A 22,832-nucleotide genomic window follows, 5' to 3' on the forward strand; every position below is an offset into this window, starting at 1 on the left:
AAAAGCAGGTCACCCAGCAGAGAACCTGGCCTGTGACTGGGCAGCTTTGTGAAGAAGTTTAACCCAAAAAGTTTTTGCTGCCTGTGATCCTACAGTGCCAGCTCCACGGTCTCCTCAGACTGTTTCCTTCATCCTCCAGAGTCTTCCCACCACCTCTTCCAGGGATGTTTGTGCAGGTTTTTTGAGGATAGGGGTACTTGAGTGAAAATATGGTGATGAAGCACCTGTGTTTTGACTGTACACTATCTTTTGCTGCTGGTTTTAATGTTCTGTACATTCCTGTGTGATTACTTTTTCTGCATTCCCTCTCTCTTATTGAGCTTGTAAATGCAAATCAGTTTTGGGTTTTTATTAATATTCTTCCAACTGATAAAACGTCTGTGAGGCAGGAGGGAGCCTGAAGTCTGGTCTGTGTCCTTTAAGCACACACTGCATGCAGCCAGCAATTTTATCCTGCTGTTCACAGCTACATCCATAACAAATGGATCAGAAAAGAAATGCTGATTTTATTTTGACAAAATGGAAGAAAGGTTTTTCTCAAAATTTGCAGAAAAACTGCAAAAAAAGGGAAGGGATTTGTTATCAACATTGCGGAACTGAAAAAAGTCCCCAAGTCACTCTTACCTTCATGCTGCTAAATTTACTGAATAGCTTTTGCAAACCTCAGCCACTATGTGGACTTCTTAAAAGAGCAGCTCAGTTACATGATGAAGAACGTCCCCAACATTTCTCCTTATTTTATGTAAATTTGTCATTACATTTTAGAGACCTCGTTATTTCTTGCTTCGGGTTTTGAGGCTAAAGCTTCCTTTCAACTCTTCCCATTATAGTAAATCAATGGCAATGCAGCCTGAGGACAGATCCAAAATGTTTCACTGCTTTTCTAAAGCTTTCTGGTATTATTTTGGTGCTACCCTTAAGTTTGCACATCTGTGCCACTGAATCCACATAGCCATCTATTTTAATCAGTTCTGAATCTTTCCCTACTCTGTCAATAGGATAATAGTGTGTTACCATTCTTAGGTTATATTCCTAGCCAAGGGTGAAAAAGAATTTTCCCAGTTCAGGTCATAAGGGGAATACCGTTAATGAACTTTGTCTTTAGGACTTGTAAATCAGCACAGAACTACAGAGATTTAGGAAGAGGGTTCTCAGTCTCCTGTTTCTGTGCAGGATGCCCAAGTTCAGTTCACTGCCATCTTTTCCAAAGAGCAATGGACTGATTTAAAAACTGCTGTGTCATCCCCCCCTTCCCCCTAGTTTTTTACTTTGGGAGCAGAACGTGAGATGGGAAGCTTGCCATTGCATGTAGTACCTGGGGGTCCACTGTCCCAGCCAGACTGTCATGCATCAGCTGGAAAGCAGAGCTCTGGTTTCAGTGTGGGGGATTATATGAGACCACTGATTTCTGGAGGTCCATCACAACGTCCCTGTGACTTTGGGCAAGGCACAGTCAGCACAGTCTGCAGTCTCTGCATGCCATGACCCTGCTTTTCACAGCTGCTGGCTACCAGCATCCCGGGCCTGTGGATGCTGAGTGAAATGAAAGAACTCACACAGAGTGCTCAAACCTGGCCAGGTCTGGATTTGCTAAACACATCCCTGGACAAGCTCCATGCTCTTGATGCTCGTGATGCTAACACCAGGGGCAGCACCAAAGTGAGCAGTCTCAGCAGGGCAGCTCTGTCCCTCCCCTGGATGTCACAGGAACTGATGGGGCTGTGAGTGCAGTGAACTCCTTTCCTTTGCCAGAGGTTAGCTTGAGATGCTGCCCGTGGGGCCACACTTTGTTCCAGGCAGAAAGCTGGTGTAGGACCCACTTCCTGCACACAGGGAGGAAGGAAAGCCTAAGGAAGGAAGATGAACAGCACTCTGAGTCATGACCTAAGTCTCAGCCTGCCTCTGGGCAGCATGTGTCATACTGACCATGAATGGGATTTAAGGCAAAGTGACAACAGATGTTCCCGACTCAAGTATTGTGAAGATATTGCTCTTAGGTTTTCAATTTAGCATTCAATAATTGATATCTAGACTGTTTTTAAAGGTGAACATCTGGAGGAACATATAATGTTGTGGCTTAATAAAGCGATGTTAACAGCAAGCACAGGTCAGTGCATAAGGGAAGATAATGAAGGCCGTAGTGCTGATCATGTGCTGTCCTGGTTTGGTGCACCATCACAGTTGGTGGCTTTGGCCAGCCCCTGAGGATTTCCAAAAACAAAAGTAAAAGGGAGCTGGGTAAGCCAGAAGGAAACTATGAGACAGAGAAGACTTCGCAAACTTTTTGTGACTTGACTTTAACTTGTGCATATACAAAACCCTTCTGTGGATGATATACTTGTTTTAAAGAGGTGAGATAGAGTCAGAAATACTCAGTGACTTCAAGCTTGAACTGCACTGTGAAAAGCTCTGAGGGGAGGAAAATGCCCTTTCCTCTTCTCCCTGATGATCCATTCTTGACTGTGTCACAATCTCTTCCAGGCAGGGCCACCCGCAAAGGCTAAATGACCTTCACACGATTGATATCCTAAAAGGAGGTTTGGGTATTTCACTCATCAGAGATGTCCATTAATAAAAGGCTTGGTGCAGTTGTTTAGCTTGATGTGGTAATGAGATGGAATTCTTGCAACAGAGTAAAAATGTCAAAGCTGACATTTTCTTGTGTTGGAAACAGAATTTCGTGACAAAAATTTGAAGATTTTCAGTAAAAGGGTACCCAATGAGGTTTTGACACTGGTTTGCCCATTGTTCTCTCCATCTAAATTTTGACACATTCAGCCTTCAAAGAAATTACAAAAGAGATAACAATTGTCACAGTTTGAGAAGAAATCAATGCCCAGGTGAAAACAATGAAAATTTTTGAAAACAAGGGTAGCAAAACCTTGAACAAAGGTAAAAATTCTTTGCTAACATTTGGATCTCCAGCCTCAGATCCCTGCAAAAAGTTTGATAACTTAACAGAGATGTTCTTGTTTATTGCTTCTCTCTAATCTTTCATGGTCATTTGAAAGTTAAAACAGATCCTCCTCCTCTGGACAGTCTATTACAGTGAAAGCAGCTTGTTACAAAACATGGCTAAGAATGTTTAAATAAAAATATGTAGAATAAAGGAAGGAACTATTCATGATGCATCACTCCTCTGACAGGCCGTGAAGTTATTTCACCCTTCAACACAAGTGCTAAAACATAATGGAAACCCTACTGAGTGTTTTCATGCTTACCAGAACATTTAAAAAAAAAAAAAAGGCAAAAAAAAGCATAACAAAATGCCCAGTGTGCCCCTAAGTATTAGCTTGGGTGAGTAAGGAGGCCAAGGGAAAACAGTGGCACTGTGGGAAATATTTGTGGCAAGGGAAGGAAACAATAACTGAAAGTGATAAAAATGGATGATTCCCCGCAGAACCACGCATGGACCAGGCAGCTCTTTGTGCCCCATGCAAGGAGGACAATCTGTAAGCACAACATCAATGTAGACTATGGGGTTTTTCTCTCTGCTACCATAAAGAATTTTAAAAGCCAGATTCAGATTTAGAAAAGGCCTCCAGTCAGGAAAGGAGGCCATTTTTTTGTTACTAAAAAAGCCATTCAGCTTATGAGCAAGACTATGTGTGAAATACTAGTAATGCACCTTTTCAATCTATTCTTTTTGGCTTTTAACTTAGATGAGAACATGAAATGGGCACAGATGCAGCATTGCAGTGTGTAAAAGTGGGGCACTAAATGGTGCATTAACATAGAGCTGAATTCTGCTGTTGTTAATCAGGCCCTATTCAGGAAGAAACAGCGAAGCTTTTGCCTGCATAAAAACACATATGACTTGGCCTTTAATATACAATAATTCATTTAAATTTACTGAATCCACTGAACTTTATGAACTCAGAGTGGTTGCTCAGGTACACATTAATGGTGAACCAGCTGTAAATTATGATTTGCTCCAAAGAAGTTATTAACTCTTACTGCTTTCTTTTCCTCTGATTCGCAGCACAGATTGTGAGTGCTTCTGAAGCCTTGTGTGTCATTTGATGTTTAAATGCAAAGAACCCATGAAGAATTGTCCTGAATTATTATCATTTACAACAAGGAAGTGAAGTTTTATGGAGGTTCCAAAGCCCTTCTGTACTCAGAAGATGGGATGGTTTAACTTTGTTCTCCCTTCGCATTGATGTAGCTTCAAAACCACCCAATAGGAAGTGATGGTTATAGTGTTGTAAAACTGGTGGAAATAACAGGATTACTTTTGGCTAACCATGGGGTTTTCCATGTCAGGAATCTGAACAGCCTGAAATCATTCTGTCCTCCAACTTTTTACCTTTTAGAAGAAAGGACTAAACAATATCCTCAGGGCTTATATGCAAATTTTGCAAAGCCTGTGAAAGTAAGTGGAAAGGACAAAAGGCAGGCAATGGGGAGCAGTCAGCCAGAGGGACCCCTTCAAACCAAACCCAGTATTTCTTCAACTTAGAAAAAGATGTTTATCAGTCAGATGAAGGGCAGGACATGGGAAAGCCATCCTACTTAGCATTATGCTGTCTGTAAACTTTTGAGCCACCAGCAGCACCAATAGTGTAATTTGAGAGAAAACCCCTAAGTGCTCATGCCAACTTCTCAAAGTCTCACTCCATTCTCATGCATATGAACTTCCTGCAGCAATACGGGTCTGGAGGAGGGAAAGCCCACTCTCCTTCCACCTCTCCGGGCTGAACCATCTCACTGGGCTGCACGATGGATATGCCCAAGTGTGTGTGGCAGCTCAGGTGCTGGTAGCACCCACAGCCACCTGCCAGTTCTTGCAGAGGTGAGCTGCTCTGAACCGGCTGTGAATCACTCAAAACTTTTGGTTTTGAAGGTACCAAGTTTCCTGTCTGATGTTCTCCCAATACCTGTGCAGTATTGTTGTTCTTCAGCCAGGAATACGTTTTTCTGTACGTGAAAATAATCGCAGTAATGTTCACAATATAAAAATGGAGGTGTGCTACGTGTGTTCAAGGTATTTTTTCATACTGAAGCCTTTGCTGATATTTTTCATAGAAGTAATTGTATGAAAACCAGAAATTCCAATTTTGCTGGGGTTGCTTTTGGTCTGGTTCCATAAATACTAGCAGCATTCGAAAATACTGAAAGTCTTTTATTTCACATTAATTGAAGTAACTATGACAACATAACACAATTTATTTCCTTTAACATCGAATGGTGGTAAAATTGGCATTGTTTCAGGCCAGTTCACAATTTGCATCAGAAAGAGCTTTGCCAGTTCTGTAAGCTGGTTTATGCCCAAATTTTTCAATTATTCTTTTACTTCTTTTTAAAATGGTTACTTCTCTGGTGAACAAATCAAGTGTTAATGACATTTGAAAGAGCTTTTTTTGAGCCACATAAGACTTAATAAAACCATAATTTTTCATTTTATTGCTTCAGTGGGGAAAAGCTGTTAATTAGGAGTGCCATGGTAAAGAAAACTGCTTTTTGGCTCTGCCTACCAACTGGTTTATTCTGCTTATAAACAATTGGTCCCACTTAATGACTAGACCATACTGTATTTACTAGCTACTGTCAAGCATTCCCAGACCTCGAAGTTTTATGTCTGTGAAACACTTGCATATTATGATCTCACCTCATGATACAGAATCTCTCTATTCAAGTTTATACATGACGTGGAAAGTCTCTGAGATGTACTCTGAGGTGTAAAATTAGTGTAATTCCCCTGGAATGAAAGAGACGTGCCAATTTATATCAAGTAGAGCTATGGCCCATAGTGTCTCAAAGACATTTGCTTTTGTCTAGAAAACAAGCAAACAAACGTTTTTCATTTCAATGGAAAACAACACCTATGTCTCTCCTTGCCCAAGTACAGAAGGAGATCAAAGATGGCACAAAGCCTCCTTGCAAGGCAGTGTTTCACTTCCAGACAATTAATATGATAGTATCAGGGAAATGAAAATCTATTCCTTGCCTAGGTGTTTCCCCTCATGGACTGGAAAACTACTTGGTTTATCATTTTTGGTCTTGAGGCAAAAAGGTAACTCTTATTTGCATGTTTGTCAGTTTGTGCTTGAGAGTACAAAATTTACTTAAAAACAAGCTCAGCCAGCCAAATGAAATGCCAATGGTCTTATTATCCTGAGAGAGCAAAGCACTTAAGTCCATTATTAAAATGAAGTTAATTGAATTTAAACATGTGCTTAAAGTAAAGCACAGCCATAAATACTTCACTGAATAAATGGGAGATTATTCTTATGCTTAAATGTAAGCACTAATCAGTATTTTCCTAAGACTAAAGTTTATAGCCTTCTATCAGCAGTACCAACTATCCCACTAATAATACTTGGCACTAAAACCAGAATTTTCCAAGAAATCTGTTCAACAGCATGAAAATCAAGACATCGCTCGTACAATAAATTAGAAGAGTAGGTTTGAAACAAGAACACATATATTAAAATCTGGGTGTGATGGGTTATGTATAAGAAAGGCAGGAAAGAGCTTAATTCAAGTTGAATTGTGTGGCTTTTGCAGAAACAGCTCTTTGGCAATCTAGAATGGAAAAACCTCCTTGCTCTACAAGACCCCAGAATGTCAGAATTTAGGGGTAGTGGGAACTGCAGACCAACTATAACTGCTCTGTGTTTATACACCCAAGATCCTCTGCGTCAGAGCAGTCTTTGAAATCAAAAGTGAGGGTTGAACTAAAAGCTGGAGCCCTGAAATTGCCACTGATATATCTGACTGATTTTGGACATTTGGCATTTTCTAGCTGAACCTAATTTTCTTCAAATTTCCAACAGCAATGTAAATGCTTTCCTCTTAGAAAGTGCAATAATCAAATATTCCTCAAGTGTGTTGCCATCCTTTTGAGTTGGACCAAATAATCTCTCGCCTACATCTCTTCCACTGCTCTATATAAATTTGTTAAAGTACCTCATGAAATACATTGTATTTACTTTAGAGAAGGAGGAGAATGGACAAGTGGAGTAGTTCAGCTGCAATCCCATCTCATCATTGTCAAAACTCAAGTTTGGAAGCTGCTTTTCCATTAGATGTTCCTCACTAGCATTACTGTTTCAAAAGAATTTTTTTTTCCATCAAACAAAACTTTTCAAATGCCAAATGACTGTTCTGCCTGGTACCATTTTCTCTTCACAGAAAATGCAAAAAAGCCTTTTTTTTTTTTCTTTGTTTGGCATGAAGGGAAGTTTCCCATTATTACACAGCCTTGGTATCACTGGAAGAGACCAGATGCCTGTTTCAAAACATAACTTTCATTGTTGTACATAGTGATACAAAAATGTGGATGAAAAGATGCAACAGGGTTCGCTCACTTGGTATCTGCACTGGGCCATGAGCTCACATAGTCATGCTCTACCATGCTGAAGCTTCACTAATTTGAGGCTTCTATTTAAATTTCCTTTAATGTGGAATTCTTAATAATAGTTTCTTAATATAGATTAGAATAATTGATGCATTTTTGAGTTGTAAACTCAAAACTCAGAGTGTAAACTTATTACTGACTTTCTGGAATCTTTGCTTCTGAGGCTATTGAGAAAGCCAGAGTGGTACATCAACAAAAACAGTTTCACAGTATTTGAATAGAAGACTTTTATTCCTATTTACGGATGTCTTTATACGTGTAATTTATGTAGAAATAAAATATTTGTAGAACCGTGGAGAGGTAGGACTGGGGTATCACACAATTTAGAAAAATTCAGACCAGAATTTGTGATATTATAGACAATAAAATATGACTGCAGTGAGACATGAGCTCCAGAATGAAATACAGTTCTGACGGCTTGTGAAGAGCAGGAGTATGACCCTTGCAGGCAGGATCAAAGGCCTGGCTAGCTCAGTGTCCTGTCCAACAGCCACAACAGGGATGCCCAGAGGAAAAATGCAAGTGCTGAGAAAACATGATGGCATGGAATCCTCACCCACCAATTTACAACCACAGGACTTCCAGAGGCAGAGACCAGTGTCTTGTATATATATTGACCTTTAATGGGCTTTTCTTTTGTGAATTTGCTCTGTCACCAGTTTTCATTTTTGTAAACTTTTAGTATCCACAATGTTTGGTGGCAGAAATTTGAACTTGTTATTGTACTTTGAGTGTACTACCTTTTTGTCCTCAAAAGCCTGCAGCTCAGCTTTCTTCCTCCAGAACTTGAAGACAAAGGCTTTTCTTTCACCTTTTCAATTTGGGTTTTGTGAAGATGTCTTTAATATCCATTTACAGCTGTTTCTTTTCCAGATGGAAGAGAGTATTTAGGCATGCTCTGCATGGGACCCATCTGATCTTCACATCACTCCTTTTGGCTGGTCTGTACCTCTACCAGATGTAGTGTTCCTTCCTTGAGATGGAGAACTGGCCCTCTGTCTGGAATCTGTGATGCAGGTGCACCAGGAATTCCCAGCATGGAATCCATCTGTGCTTTGTTTGCTATTGCCTTTGTAGCAATTCCCGATGTTCAGTGCACTCCTTGGTGATCAAAAATTCATCCAATATCTGCACTGAACTATTACAAAACACAGCTATTGGATGATGTTAGATCATGTAATCTTGAATGTTACTTCACCCCCGTGTGTGCTGTTTTGCATTTATATCTAGACTGGATTTCATCTGCCTTTCATTTCCCACTCAGTATGGGAAACTCGTCCTTCAGTTCTTCACACCAGGCCCTCATCTTCACTTTGGTACATGACTGTGTTATCCACAGTTCATCTAAGTGCCTTTTCCAGCTCACCCAGTGGCACACTGAGCAGCACCAATGGGCACTTTCCCTGCGAAATTCCACTTCCTTGGCTGTGAAAAGGAACCAGAAGCTGCCAGTCTTTGCTGCCTTTCTTTTGAGTGGTTATAACTCTCAGGAGACCATTACCTCCTCTTCCCTGACAGATAATCTTCCCTAAAACAAGTGGGAGACCTTGCCAAGAGCCTTTTAGAAATCCAGGTTGAATACATCAAGAAGAATATGATCTTCCTCATACTCTGGCTGAGTGCTTCAAAGAAAACCAGCAGTAATCTGCAAAGTCTGAGTTTCCTTTGACAAGCCAACACCTCACAGAGGGTCTTAACCTTCCCTTCCACTGCTGGCTCAAATCTTGTCAGAACACTGATGTTCTGGCAAGGGAACTCAAGCTTGCAGTGTGAGGGAGACACTAAGTTTCTCCCAAATTGAGGTCTGAGAGGGTTGAGCTGGTCATTCATGCACAGCTCTAGTCATCTTTGCGGAGAGCAAGGGTTAATGATTAGCTATAATCATAATAATTTCATTATTTTAATAATAAATGTTTTGATTCTGCAAGCATCTAATTACATAAATTTGATTTTCTGTTTTAAGTGGTTATTCTAAGGGGTGCAGCTGTTAAATTGTTCCTGTTAACTGGACTTTGGAACCTCTGTGAGCTCCGTTGTCAACAAGACTTATCAGTTTTTATTGTGTTTATCTCAGTAGATACACAGAGAACAATTTTTTGCAGACCTGTATTTTCATTTATAAATGTTACTCTCCGTTTCTGCCATCTTGGTTACACACAGAGAGTAGTAAAATGCAAACATAGGCTTGGTATAAAGATCATTCACACTTTGTAATTTTTACATGAAAAGCACCATTATCCTAATTAAACTTCCTAATTTTGAGATGTGTGTTGATGCGAGCATAGACACAGCATGTGAACACCTTAAATATGTGTATACATATGTATTATACATGCATATACACATTTATATCCGTCAAAAACTCAGATTGTGCCTATTCTTTATGTGCAGAGAGACTTAATGCAAAGAATCAATACGCCGTGATTGTAGTTCCCGTTTTGCAAACTACATAAATTAATCACCGAAAGGGATCAGCGTGCTCCGGGCAAAGCCAGGATTTACACCGGCAAAATCCAGGGATTGCAGGAAAGGCACAGCACAAAACATGGCTGCGTTGCATGGGAGCGAAGGGCGATATTACAGGATGAAAGAAGGAAGCAAAAATAGACCCGACACACGAGTTTTGCAGAAAGTTTCTAAAGCGGGGAGATGCGGATCCTCCGCCGGCAGCTCGGGGGTGTCACCGCCCCGTCCCCGCTCCGGGACCCTCCGCAGGGCTCCTCCCCCGGGACACGGGGGAACAGGCATCCCTTGGGAGGGAGACAGTGACAAAATACAGGGTGACAAAATGGAGCTGCACTAATTGCTGGAAGGTAATGCCCCGTTCGTTCCTTACTGCTTCTCTTTTTGGTTGTTGTTGTTGGGTTTTTTGTTTGGGTTTGGTTTTTTTACGCGAGCCTGCCGGCCCCGCTGCGTTTGTTAGGCTTTGAAGTACGTTGTGCAGCAGGGAAGGAGATCCGCGGAGATGGCGTCACTTTATAAAAGTTTCCAGATTTTACCGAGCTTCCTGGTTTTTCTTGGGTTTTTTTAATTGGCTTTTTTTTTTTTTTTTTTTTTTTTTTTTTTTTTACGAGAGGGGATTGTACTATTCGTAATGCAAGTGGGCGATGTGGCCGAGCTCTAAATATACCCCTGTGAAAACAGAACCCCTGAGATAGCGACACCGATAGCTGAGGCTATTGTTAACTTTTGGGATTCCAATTACATCCCGCAATGTTAAATATTTATTTAATTAACTGGAGGGAGAGCAGGAATTCTCGTTGACTCCACTAATGGAGTCGGAATAGTGCAGGAGGGATTTTTCTTCTGCCCCCCCATCGCCCCCACTTCCAAATCTAAATAACTGTGGACAAGCACAGGCTGGAATATGAACATCAAGGGGGAAAAAAAAAAGTTTCAGCTTTGTTTTAGGAGTTAAATTTCAGTCGGGTAAGCAAACTATATTGCATGTATTTTTCCATATCTTTAGCTCACTCCAAACATAACATTCCAAAGGATAAAATCTGTTACAAAATAAAACTGACTTTGTGACAGCTGAACTTTTACGCAGAGTCTAAAAATTATCTAAAAGCACCTCGAGAATCCTAAATGTCATTCCCAAGATGTGGCGAATTGTAATTACAGTTGTGAACTATTTTAGTGGCAGTGCCTTACACGGAGCCCAGCTAAGCAGCTGGAGCATTTATGAATTTATTTTTTGCCCTTTACAGTGTTACATATGACGGTATTTAGACGACAACAATACTAATTTGTTTCAGAGTAGGAAAAAATGTAACCAAATTGAAAATGTGTTGTTTGCTTTTTGATTTTCCTTCCTGTACTTCCTTTTAAAACATATGTCATAGGGCAGTGCTTGAAGAGTGCAAGAAGACTCATCAACAATAAGATAGTGAGAAATAACATTGTCATTACTATAGTACTGTTTTATAATTTTCTCCTCTTACTGGCTTTTCCAAAAACTTTTGCGTTTAGAAGATGATCCAGTTCCCTCTTCTCCTAACAAAACACCAAAACAAACAAACAAACAAAAACACAAAAAAAAAAAAAAAAAAAAACACACAAAAAAACCCCCCAAAAAAACCCCCAAGAAACCAAAACGAAACAAAAAACCAAACCAAAATAAAAATACCACACAAAAAATCCCCCCAGAAATAGGTAAAGAAAATCTGGTAGAAATTTTGGTAAGAGAAAGCAAATAGCTTGCAACACACTGTCCAAAACCTGTACTACACTATGCCCAAAAGCACTTTAATTTACAATAGACATTATTATGCTTGTATATGCAGATCTTGATATGGTAAAGGAAATTATTAAACCCAACTATTTGGTCATGAGGCTGGCAAAAGAAAATTGTGTCCCTAAGTGTGCCACAAAATTTAAATGCAAGTTATAAAGGCTCAGCACTCTGTAACTTGGTGACTCCGTTGGAATTACACCCAGAAGGAGAAAGTCAGGTCCTGTCAGTTTGTACATGAGAAAGCCTGAGTGCTCTGCACTGCCATCACTAATTGTTCTGTGTTGGGAAATCCTGAGGTGATAAAACGGCTGTTAGAAAGTTGGCTTGTGAGTAATTAAGGGTAGGCCTAGCTATTAAAACCTGATTTGTTACTCATAGGTTACACTCATCTGTGTCGCTTTCTCTGCAGATACAGATAAACTCAGTGTTCTTTTCACTGGTCTAGGCCAAAAGTGGCTGTGTAATGAATGGAGAGATGTCAGCTCTGGGTATGGTTCCTACATAGACAGTGGGAAGAATTACCTTTATCATAACAGATACAGTTACTGGAATGGAGAGCTTCTATTTCAAACCGTTCCTTTCTCCTTTCATTTATTTCCAGAGGAAAGCTGGAGGATGCATACCCTTCTTCATTTAAAGTTTAAACACTTTTTTTGCTCATAATCAGAACTCCACTTCTAAAAAAAAAATAATTTCTGTTTCAGAGTGTCTCTGTTTACTATACTCAAGCTTCTCCATAGAGTGGGTGTAACCAGGAGAAGAATTCGGCCCATGATGTGAGCTAAATTTTCAGTGCTTCCACTATTTAGAGCTCTGTTGTGCTAAAAATAGTTCTCCTGTGGTTTTGGCCATGGAGCCACAAATGCAAGTTTTCAGTGCAGAGTTATTGTGGATGCTGGTTCCTTCTGGTGCTGCAAGAAATGGATGACACAGCTCATGACTGTGTCAGCTGGTGATTGTGTTGAGTGTGAGGCTGCGTGTCAGATCTCCTCACTGTCCTGAAGTGAGTGTGTGTCCCACCCAAATGCCAGGGACCACCAAAAGGAGCCATGCTTGGAAGGCAGTGCTTGGGCTGGGCACTGAAAAACCCTAGGAAACACTGGGAGCATGCAGGAGATAACATGGCAGAATTCCTCCAGAAATCTCCATGTTTATTTATCATATGGGATGGAAAACAAATGGAGGGAAGGGAGTAAACCTTTAGGAAAGGAAGATGCAATTTTGTTTGTGGCTAATTTGAAGCTGTTTTCATCAAAGAAAAAAGCTCACAGTGATCACAGGGTTATGGTACATGCAAGGAGTTCACTGTGATGCCAGATTCATCCTGTTTCTATACTATATATTCTACCCCAATTCCATGGTCCATCTTCTCCGTTGTCCATAGGAAACTGGTCTGGTTGTTGCAGACAGCTTTGAGGAAGCAAGGGCCAACTTTTTTCTGAGCTTAGTAGCAGGTGTCAGACTGCAGAAAGTGTTCTTGTAATGCGAGGTCATATTCTGGGAATAGTTGAAAATTACAGATGAAGAAGAATGAGAGCACTGCATGTTTCTGAACTGCTGATGTGATGGTGAGGGCAAGCTGGGGATGGTCCAGAAAAACAACACCAGAGGAGTATTCAAAGGAATCAAGGTGTTTAAAACTATCTTCTTTATAATTTCCGCTCTGAGAGCACTATATTGTGTTCATTAGTTGGGACATTTTTTCCATTTCTCTGAGAAGGTTTTCACCCCATTCCGATAAGAAGATTTGATTTAGGAGTACTCTGCCCTGACTGGACTGTATCCACAGGTGTCAATGGATGGTGGTTCCCACTCTGATGTGGACTTTGTGATAGTTCTCAACCAAATGCTCTTATTCATTCCTTCATACACATCCTACTCTTCCTGCAGTGTCCTTTTTCCTTTCTTAGGATGTTGCCTTTTTAACATGTTTTTCAGACTTTTTTTTCTTGAATTATGTGTTCTGTTTTGCATCCTAAGTGACTCTCAGATCTGTTGAACTGGATATACTCTTCCCAGTATATTCACAATTTTATTCTGTGGAGTGAAGGTGAACTTACCAAACTTTTACATAATTGTGTCTTTGTTTCTAACATCCCCATAGATGTTCCATAGCATTATTCAGCTACATGTCTCATCCCATTTCTTCTTCCTGTCTAGGAAAAGTTTGCAGATTTAAACTGGCTGGGAAGAATAATTTTGGCTTGCCTTCCCTCTCTCCCCTGGTCTACAATTTCATGTTAATGTCTTCTATCTGTAGCTTCAGGAAACACAACTAATTCTTCTCTCTCTTTCTCTGTGTGAGTTACCATGCAAGGTACCCAGAAGCCTGGCTGTAACAATAACAGGGTACTTAATTTGAGAATCAGCTCTGGGGATTCAAAGGCTGTGAGCCAATGAGTGTAACTTCGCAGGAGCCTACACCTCTGAGAGCCTTCTAGATAAACACTTTAGTATCTTTCCTCCAGATACTAAAGGTTATTTCCATTTTCTTACATATGTGATGCAAGGTACGAAGCATTTGTATTGTCTTCTTGGGAGGCAGCCTCTTAGCACCTCCTGTGCCTGCTGTTCTCAGCCTGCTGTCAGTTGTGGGCTTATTTAAGAGAACCAAATGGCCAAAGCGAATGTCACCTCCCTCTCTGCTTGCTGAACTCTGCTTAAACACAACACTGGTTTTCTGCCTCAAAAATATACATAAAGGTATGTGTAGTATGTTAGCCCCTCCTTAGCCTTTCCCACCCTGAAACTTTTCAAACAGGGATGGCATGTTCCTCTCTTCACTGCCAAAAAAAAAAAAAAAATAAATTCCTTTCTCAGCATTTCCCCCTTCCCCCATTTCTTCTCAGCTGACAGCTGTGAGAGTGGAAGTTTCTTGAGCTATCCTATCCATTTCCCCCAATTCTGTTTTTAAGCTAGATGTGGTTTAAATATCCAACCCTATATCTTTCACACTAGAGGATTTATTTAACATAAAGTGGCGTTGCAAATGCTTAATGTGGGTAGAGACATGGCAAGTGTTTACATATATTTATTTTTCTCCTTTAAACAACATTCCACCTTCTTCCCCCAACGATTTGGAAAGTTGATAGAGAATGAAATTGAACAATACAGCCATTTAAGAAGTTACAGGAAGGCCAAAGTTTTGTAATAAAGCAACTGTTTTTCAAGACTATTTCCTTATATAATTCAAACAAATATATAATTCAAGCAATCTATTTGATTTTCATACTAATTCACTTCTAACCAAATAAAAACTTCATTAAGAAATATAGGAATTGTATTCAAAATCTGGAGAGTAAAATGAAAACAATGGAATTAAAGATAGTTCTTGAACTTCACACTTCTCAGCCATGGAAGGCCTGAGAGCTGTAGGTAGTTCTTCTGTTGGCTGTTTTGTACTTTGATCAGATTTTGAGGTTATCTCTCACTCTGACATAAACACCTACAGTAACTCAGCTTTATGGGAAGGTGTTTTTCCACCCTCATTGCCATTAGCCCGTGCACAGAGGAATCAGACAGGTACTAGTACTTCGGCTGACTTTACAAGGCAGACCCCAAAGTTGTCTCTGCAGAATCTAACAATTTAATAATCAAAACATTCAAGGGGGAATGTTGTAGCCAGTTGTTTTTCCTTGGATGAACACAGTTGCATGTATGTGTGCTGGAAAATCTGGGCTTGACAGTGACAAAATAGGATCGATGGTTCCATGAGTTGTGAAATTCAGGAATTTGTGAAATCACATGATTTCTGGAAAATGTGTTCAGGGTGTTTTGAGTCTCCATGTTGTCCTTTAATTGAACTTGACATGTTATTAGAGTGGACTCACTGGAATGTGGTACTAGAGATCCAGATGATGGAGACCATGTATGAAAAGGCAGTGGTGAAAATGATGTCAATTTTCCTGTGGCCTTAGGGGCACACATCTGAATCATCAGATAGCCAATGTCATTTATTTTGTATTTCATCGGTCCCATTGACTGCAAAGAGATAATTTGACTTCAGACATTTGGGGTTTGCCCATTCAACATTAGTCTATGCCAACATGGGGGAAAAAAAAGGAAACTTACTTTTCAGACCAATTATCATATTCCTTGCTGGCACACTCCAAAATAGCCTCTGCACTGTGCTTAAAAAATCCCTATTTTCTGAGAAGGGTGTGCCGCAAGCAGACATGTCTCAATTGCCTGTAGTTTTAAATCAAGAATTTTTAGGAGAACCTAATTTTGGAAATCTTGGCGTTTTCCCTTGTCCTCCCATACTCTTGTATGCACACCTTCAGCTTTCCTCATCACTGGAACTCTGAAACCTCCGCAGCAGGAAGCGCATGGGAGCTCTGTGATGTAGATTCACCCAGCAGTATACAACTGTTTTGTAACTCCTCCGGAGAGGAGAACATTTTGTTTTCTAGACACACGATGGTTGGCACATGAACAACACCTAAAATGCCTGCTGCCAATTTGTTGTTTGTCACTCGGTTTATTAATTAAGTTACACAAAAGATTTGGAAAAAGGCCAACAGTTATTGTTGGGTTTTGTTTTTCGGTCCCGTATTTTGGACTGCCTGGCCAAAGCAGAACAATTGCTGGTGCAGAGATACAGAGGAGTCCCCAAAGGTTAGCTCTGTTCTGGGACTAAATTACACCAAAGCCTTGCTCCTTCACTGCTGCCATGAACTTTAGTAGAGATATCCTGTTGGGCTATTAATTGACTTCTTAAGAACTTCTGTTTACATCCAAAATAATCAAGAGCCATGTAGTTTTGAACCAGAAGAAAATTTCTTTAAAGCTCAAATATACTTGAAATTGAAATTTCAGCTCTGCTCATTCGATATTTTTTCCCTATTTCTATCAACTTTACATTTTTTTTTTCTTGAATTTTTTTTCTGTTTGGTAGATGTTTTGCCTATAAGTTACACAAATAAAATACAGAGTTTCATGTGGCTTATTTTTAGCTTCATTATATATGTATTTTTATATGTATATGGGATCACTTTTCATTACATTTACATACTTTGCTTTTTCCAAAAGGAATCCGATAGTGAGATTCAGTTGCCATGCCAGATACAATTGGCGTGCCAGATATAATTGACATGCTAGATTTCTTAACTGTAGTTACATGTTCTACAACAGAGACACAAATTTATGTACAAATGATGGGTTTGCCCCATAGATCTGTTCCTACACAATTTTTTTTTGACCAGAGGAATAAACTCTTCTGTAGGAATTTCTGTAGTTATCAGACTAGGATTTAGCTTAGTTCAGTAGTGTGTCTGAAGCTGGCCACGATCAGCCTCCTCTAAGGAAAGCAGCCTTTGGGTTATGAAGTAATTGTCCTGTAGGAAAAGTTTCCTCTTAAAATCACTTTGTGAGCTGAAGTGTGAAATACTTTCCTCTAATTGTGGATCTTCCTGTTGCCCATGTAAAGTTAAATTTTTCAAAGCCGTCGCAGTTCAGACCTCAACAATAGTTTGTGGTGAGTGGTTCCACCTGGTCCTGAAGAGCAGCGCTGAGTGTGGGTCAGCCTTGCAAGCATTGGTTTACAGCACCCCATCTCTTGTAAGGCAAACAAGACCTGGCCAGGCCTTCCCTGCCATGAGAGGCTTCTGCAGAGACAACTTATTTTTATAACTGATTTCAGTGGAAGAAAGCACATTCTGTAGCTTCAGTGGAAATTGAGGTGCTCGGAGTTCCACAAGTCAGTTGTGTATTGAGAGCAATTTAAAAAATGAAAACCTTCTTACATCAAGTCATGGCATGGAACCCAATTCTTCTTTAATGTACCCTCATATCTAATAATTCACTCTGTTAAAAATGACAAGAAACCCTTGTGCCTGCAGTGTGCTTAACCAAGGTCAGACATTGCTGTGGCACGCTGGGCGTGTTTTTGGCCCAGTATCTCTCTGAAATTTTCTTCTGTGCAGTCCAAAAGCAGCTTTGAGGCAACAGTGCTCACCTCCATGTCACACGATGAGGACAAGTAAGAGTCTGTCCCTTAGTGCCTTTATACACAGTAGGCAAATCTTCATCTGTGCAATCCTTTCTAGAGCCGTTCCTAACAACGCTGACACGTTTTCCTGAAGCTTTACTGGGTATTTTAGTGACTTACTCAGACCTGCCCCAACAAATTGTGGATAACACAAGAGATGAGGCTCAGGGGAAACCATCCCAATCTTACAGCTCTCTGAAAGGAGGTTGTAGCCAGGGCTCTGCTCCTGGGCAGTAGGTGGCAAGAGAAGAGGACACATTCTTAAGCTGCACGAGGTTCAGGTCGGGCATCAGGAGGAATTTCTTCGCAGGCGCGGTGCTCAGACATTGGAAGGGGCTGCCCAGAGAAGCGGCGGAGTCACCGTTCCTGAAAGTGTTTAAAGAAGGACTGAACGTGTCCCTCAGTGCCGTGGTCTGGCTGACGCGGTGGTGTTGGTTCTAGGCTGGGCTCAGTGATCTCCAGGTGAGGCTGTGGCTCTGTGCAACCAGCCGCCGTGCCCGGGGCCGGGGCCGGCCGCTGCCCGGCAGCAGCACACGGTACTGGGGGAGAGCGCCGGCCCTCGGCCCCGCAGCGGGACCTCCGGGGCCTTTTCTATTCCTCCGGTACGTGCTGCGTCCCTTCCTGGGCGCCGAACCGCGCACACTTTATTTCCTGATTTATCATTTGCGTTTCTTTCTCTCCCTTTCGCCGACCGGGGGCCAGTTCCCCACAGGGCCCCTTCCCACAGGGCACCCGGCCCGGGCTCGGCCCTTTTCCCGCTTCCTCCCGCCGCCGCCGTGGCGCGCGCGCGGCCCCGCCCCTGGCGCACATCCGGGTCCCGGCGCTGGCCCCGCCGGCCCCGCCGCCGCCGCCGCCGCTCCCGTCCCGCCGCCTCCCCGGCAAAGTTTCGCCGCAGCCAGCAGCAGCAGCGGCGGCCGCGGCCCAGCCGGCGCCTCGCCCACACCCGTCCCCGGGGAGGCCGCCTGCTCCGCGCCGGGTGGGTCTGCTCGGGCCGGCGGGATGGTGCGGGCGGGGGGTTGCGGGCCGCGGGGTCGCGGCGCTGCGGGTCGGGTTCCGGGCGGCGGTCGGGGAGACGGGCCCGAGGCCTGGAGCGGGCCCGCGGTGACGTGGGGGGTCCGGCGGAGCGGGAGGGGATGGGGGGCGGCCTGCGGGGCAAGGAGCAGCCCCGGCCGGGAGAGGGGAGCGCGGGGCCGCCCGCGGGGCTGCCCGGACACGCGTGGTGCCGGCACGGGGGCGAACGTCGCAGTGCTCGCCAGAGACTGGGGGGGGTTGTCTCTTGTTTTTTTGTTGTTTGGGTTTTTTCGGGTTTTTTGTTTAGGTGGGGTTTTTTTGGTTGGGTTTTTTCTTTTTTTTTTTGAGACGAGGAGTCTCTTAGCTGGAGTCAGGCCCGAGCGAGGGAAGAGCAGCAAACACGTTTGCAGGCGCTGGTGGAGAGGCGGGAGGCGATGTGAGCTCACACAGACACACACAACTCTCACAGACACACACAAACTCACACGAACACACGCAGTTCACACACACAGCTCTCTCACGCACACACACAGCTCTCTCATACACACACAGCTCTCTCACACACACAGCTCTCAGAAACACACACTTGTCCACCTTGGCCTTTCTCTCCTGCGCCCAGCCCTGACAGCTGCTGGACAACAGATGGCACAGCTCCTGGCACAGCTTCGGTGATTTAGAATGGCAGTTTTTGTCTTCTGCGGGTTGTGAGTTTAATAGAGGAAATATGCTCTTGCGGTTAAAAGCACAAGACTGGAAATCAAGTGATCTGTGCTCTGTTCCAGTTGTGGGATTTCTTATGTGACCTTAAGGTAATCGAGTGATATTTCGCGGGAAAATGAGAAGGGGAAGAACTGATTCAGCAGTGGTGTTGAGTGTTTTATTCAGTAGGTTCAGGAGTAGTTCTTGAGTGTCTCGGTAGAATAGGTAGGGATTTGGAAATTCCATGCAGTGAATCACTTGGTCTCGCTGCTTTAACAAAACCTCCAAGGAATAACTGTCAGAATTTGCATCAGCAAAGTTTTGTCTGTCATGGGAAATTAGATTGTCAGTGTATGATGGTTTTAGATGAAATCTCTTGCTTGTTTTCATTCCGTCGTTAATTTCAGATAATTAGCCTTCCATGGGTGGCTTTAAAATCTTGAAAACTGAAATGAGCAGAGTTCATTGTGTGTGTCAGTTACAGAAATTCTGCACAGAATATCCTCCTGGTATTCTGAGGAGTCACAGTTTGACTGGAGTAAAGAAAAAGGTGCAGACACTTGCAGTCATGTGCCTGTGCTCATCAAAACCTGTAATGCTTTATGAAGTTGGCAGCTAGTGGTAGTGGAAGTTAATAGAAGCAGCAAATAACTTAATTGAAGACGTTTCATAATTAGTGTGTTGTAACTTTTGAGAGTGCCCTGTCTGTGTTGGATTTAATGTCTTAATCCCTACTGTTTGATAGTGGTTTACTCTTACCTCTGATATTAAAATTTTGCTCACTTGGCCTTGAAATTGCTGCTAAGTGCCTAATGCCACTTGTTTCTGCAGAATAAAACCCCAATAACCATGTGCTTATTGGGATACCTACCTTTTTCAAACCTTTCTTTTCCTTTCAAGTGTGGAGGACATACATTTGAGAGAGGAACTTTCTCTCTTTCTGAAGAGGGCTTTCCTAGTGGTAGCCCAGATGGACAGTCATGATGGGGCTGAGAAATGGAAAAGAAGGAAGAAAGGCTTCCTCTCCATTTCTTCCTCTTGATGACGAAAGATCACAACTGTGTACAGCTGTGGTGGGTGGGTTTTGTTAGTTTTTTTTTTTTTGGGGGTTTGTAGTTTTAACCTCTGATGGAACTGTAATTGTTGACCCTGGACTATTTTGTACTCGTTAGGAAGTCAGATTTTTAATCTTGCACCTGGAGTGGGGGTTATCTGTGCAGAGTTTTTATGATCACAGAATATTATTTGAGCTGGGGAAAAAAGTCACCCAAGGTGGAGTGCTCATTCTCAATTAAAGAACTTTTTGGGTTTATTTGAATGTTCTTTGCAAATTATGTTGTGATATTTAATGTTTCGAGGACACTTCTAATTGCAGAAAACTGTCCTCTCTGTTTTCTTTATAGATGTCTAAGGAAAATGCTAGGAAGTCTTTTATTGGAATTACATACCTGCAGAAATACTCCTGTGGCAATTCTGTGCAGGTCCCTGTGTCTTCCCATACTTCCAGTTAAGGCCTTGTTTGTTATACTCATGTTTGAGTTTTTTGTTTTTTTTTTTTTAATTAAAGCACAAGTTTCTTCAAATGCCTCCGTTAGATTTGGTGAAACAAATTTTATTTTAATCTGTTAATGTTTCTTTAAAGATCTTTACTGATTTTTTTTTTTTTAATAACAGGTAAGGAGCTGGTGTTCAGAATGAGAAGATTTGTTCTCGTGTGAGCTGAGTGCACTTGAGATATCTTCATGGCTAACGATAAGCAGCTCATTAAAAGCAAGTTGAGCAGTAATTTAACACTTTGGCCGTTATCATTAGTCACAGTGCAAGTCCCTGCTGTGTTTTCTGGGAGCCTTTTTAGCCCTGTGAGCACGTAGAGAAGCTGGGCTGGCACTGGGGTGTTTGACCAGCCTGGGTTGGCAAGGGGCAGGCGCTGCCTGCCAAGTCTGCCTCCCTACTGACCTACACCAAGGCTGAGCCTGCCAGCACTGCCATCCCTGACAGAGGAGCTTTGTCACAGTCCCTGCCACTGATACACCAGCTATGAAGTAGTGTCTCTGAATTCTGGGTCAGTGCATGTCACAAACTGACAAATTTAGAATACTTTCCCCATTCATTCATTCTGTGCAAGGGGAGGAAAAAAAAAAAAAAACAACTTGCTGAATTACTGTTGTCAGTGTTCCCTCCAATCCTGTAGCTTTTGTAAACTTGTCACAGGCTTAATGCAATTTAGTTGGAGTGAAAGTGTGTACGCACACACACATATACATCTTTATTTTTCTTCTTCTTTTAAAGCTTTTTGAGTATCCCATTTTCCAGGTTATACTTTTTGTTGCCAGCTCAAAGTATTTAGAAACTTCGTCTTTAATGGTCTTGCACATGAACATCTAACTTTTTAGAAGGCTTTGTCCAGCTTGTTCATTTTTTAGCATGCTTTAGGGTTTGTGAAAAGTACAAGATGCCCTTTATTTTCCCATTTTTGTCTCCAAGTGTAGTACTGAGGTCATTCCTAATCACCCATTTGCTTGTCCATGTCTACCAACCTACCAATGGAGGCATAGGCCTTTGTTTTCATGTTTAGTGAAATGTAGCAGTGCTTTTCTCTGGAATTTTAATTAAGAAATGGATTCTAAGTTGTAGTTATCAGCTTTGGTTAGAGTAGATCTTAAATAACCTTAAAACCAGGAGGCAGTTTCAGGGCTGTGTGCTGTTGTTGGTGGCATTTTCCAGCACAGAGCTTCTGCTGGGAAGTGCCAGTTAGCTGAAACAGGAGTGTGAGAAAATGTACAATTCTGACAAAACACTTAAGGGAGACAGGTCTTGGTTCAAAGATGGAATTTACAGTTTTGAGAATTTCTACAAAAGCTATTTGCTCAGTAATTCGAGCAGTTGCAGAGACCAGGGCCATGGGATTTTTTTGTTGTAAATGTGGATGCTTTAAGAAATACAGTACTTTTTAGGCATGGTATGTTTTGGTGTTTTCTCCCTCCCTCTCCCTTCCCCTGTACGAGAGTTAAACTCAAGTTTTGCCATGATGCAGAACAAATTCAAAACTGTTCTATGATTATAATTTTTCTGAGCTTTTATTGATATCAGAAGGAAGTGAGGGTGCTTTGGAAGTGCAGTGGTGCTCTCTTAGTGATCTCTTTGCCTGGACCTCTTTTGTGGTATAAATCATTATCACTGATATTATTTTTGGAAAGTAGTTTTTGAGAAAACTTTAAGAAGAAACAGAAGCATCACTGATGAGCTGTATCTTCCATGTACATCGTATTACTTGCTGCTTGTGCTTGGCCTCAGAGTTCGTTAGGTTTCTTGTAAGAGGGTGCTGGTTAAATACTCAGCTGACAGAGCTAAATGCTTCAGCTTTTTTTTTAAGCCATGTTAGATGGTGTACAGATGTGGAAATTAAAAGCAAAAGTATTGTGTGAGAAAGCCCTGTCTGCAATTGTCAGTAGATTTTTCTGTTTGGAGGGCAGTCACGCTTAGTAAAAGTTTTGAGGACATCAGACAGTTCTTTTCTGTTCTTGTTTACAAAT

The 22,832-nt window shown here is 41.8% G+C and overlaps 1 protein-coding gene across 9 annotated transcripts in view; it reads left to right on the plus strand.

The window, feature by feature from the left end:
• The window catches only part of SMAD5 (SMAD family member 5), a 57,962-nt gene that overhangs the window by 17,727 nt on the left and 17,403 nt on the right, over positions 1–22,832 (plus strand). For 2 of the 9 annotated variants that reach the window (XM_066197345.1, XM_066197353.1), the window contains exons 1-2: positions 18,386–18,565; positions 20,974–21,069. The exons of 1 other annotated variant lie outside the window; for it this stretch is intronic. The gene's annotated coding sequence lies outside the window, so the exon portion shown is untranslated. Of the gene's footprint in view, positions 1–10,038; positions 10,177–18,385; positions 18,566–20,973; positions 21,070–22,832 lie in introns of those variants that run through there. 6 more of the 9 variants (XM_066197348.1, XM_066197352.1, XM_066197347.1 and 3 more) reach the window with 4 other exon arrangements.

Source organism: Chamaea fasciata, unplaced genomic scaffold (assembly GCF_029207755.1).
Source record: "Chamaea fasciata isolate MVZ Bird 193981 ecotype frontalis unplaced genomic scaffold, bChaFas1.0.hap1 SCAF_15, whole genome shotgun sequence".
Classification (NCBI taxonomy): domain Eukaryota; kingdom Metazoa; phylum Chordata; class Aves; order Passeriformes; family Sylviidae; genus Chamaea; species Chamaea fasciata.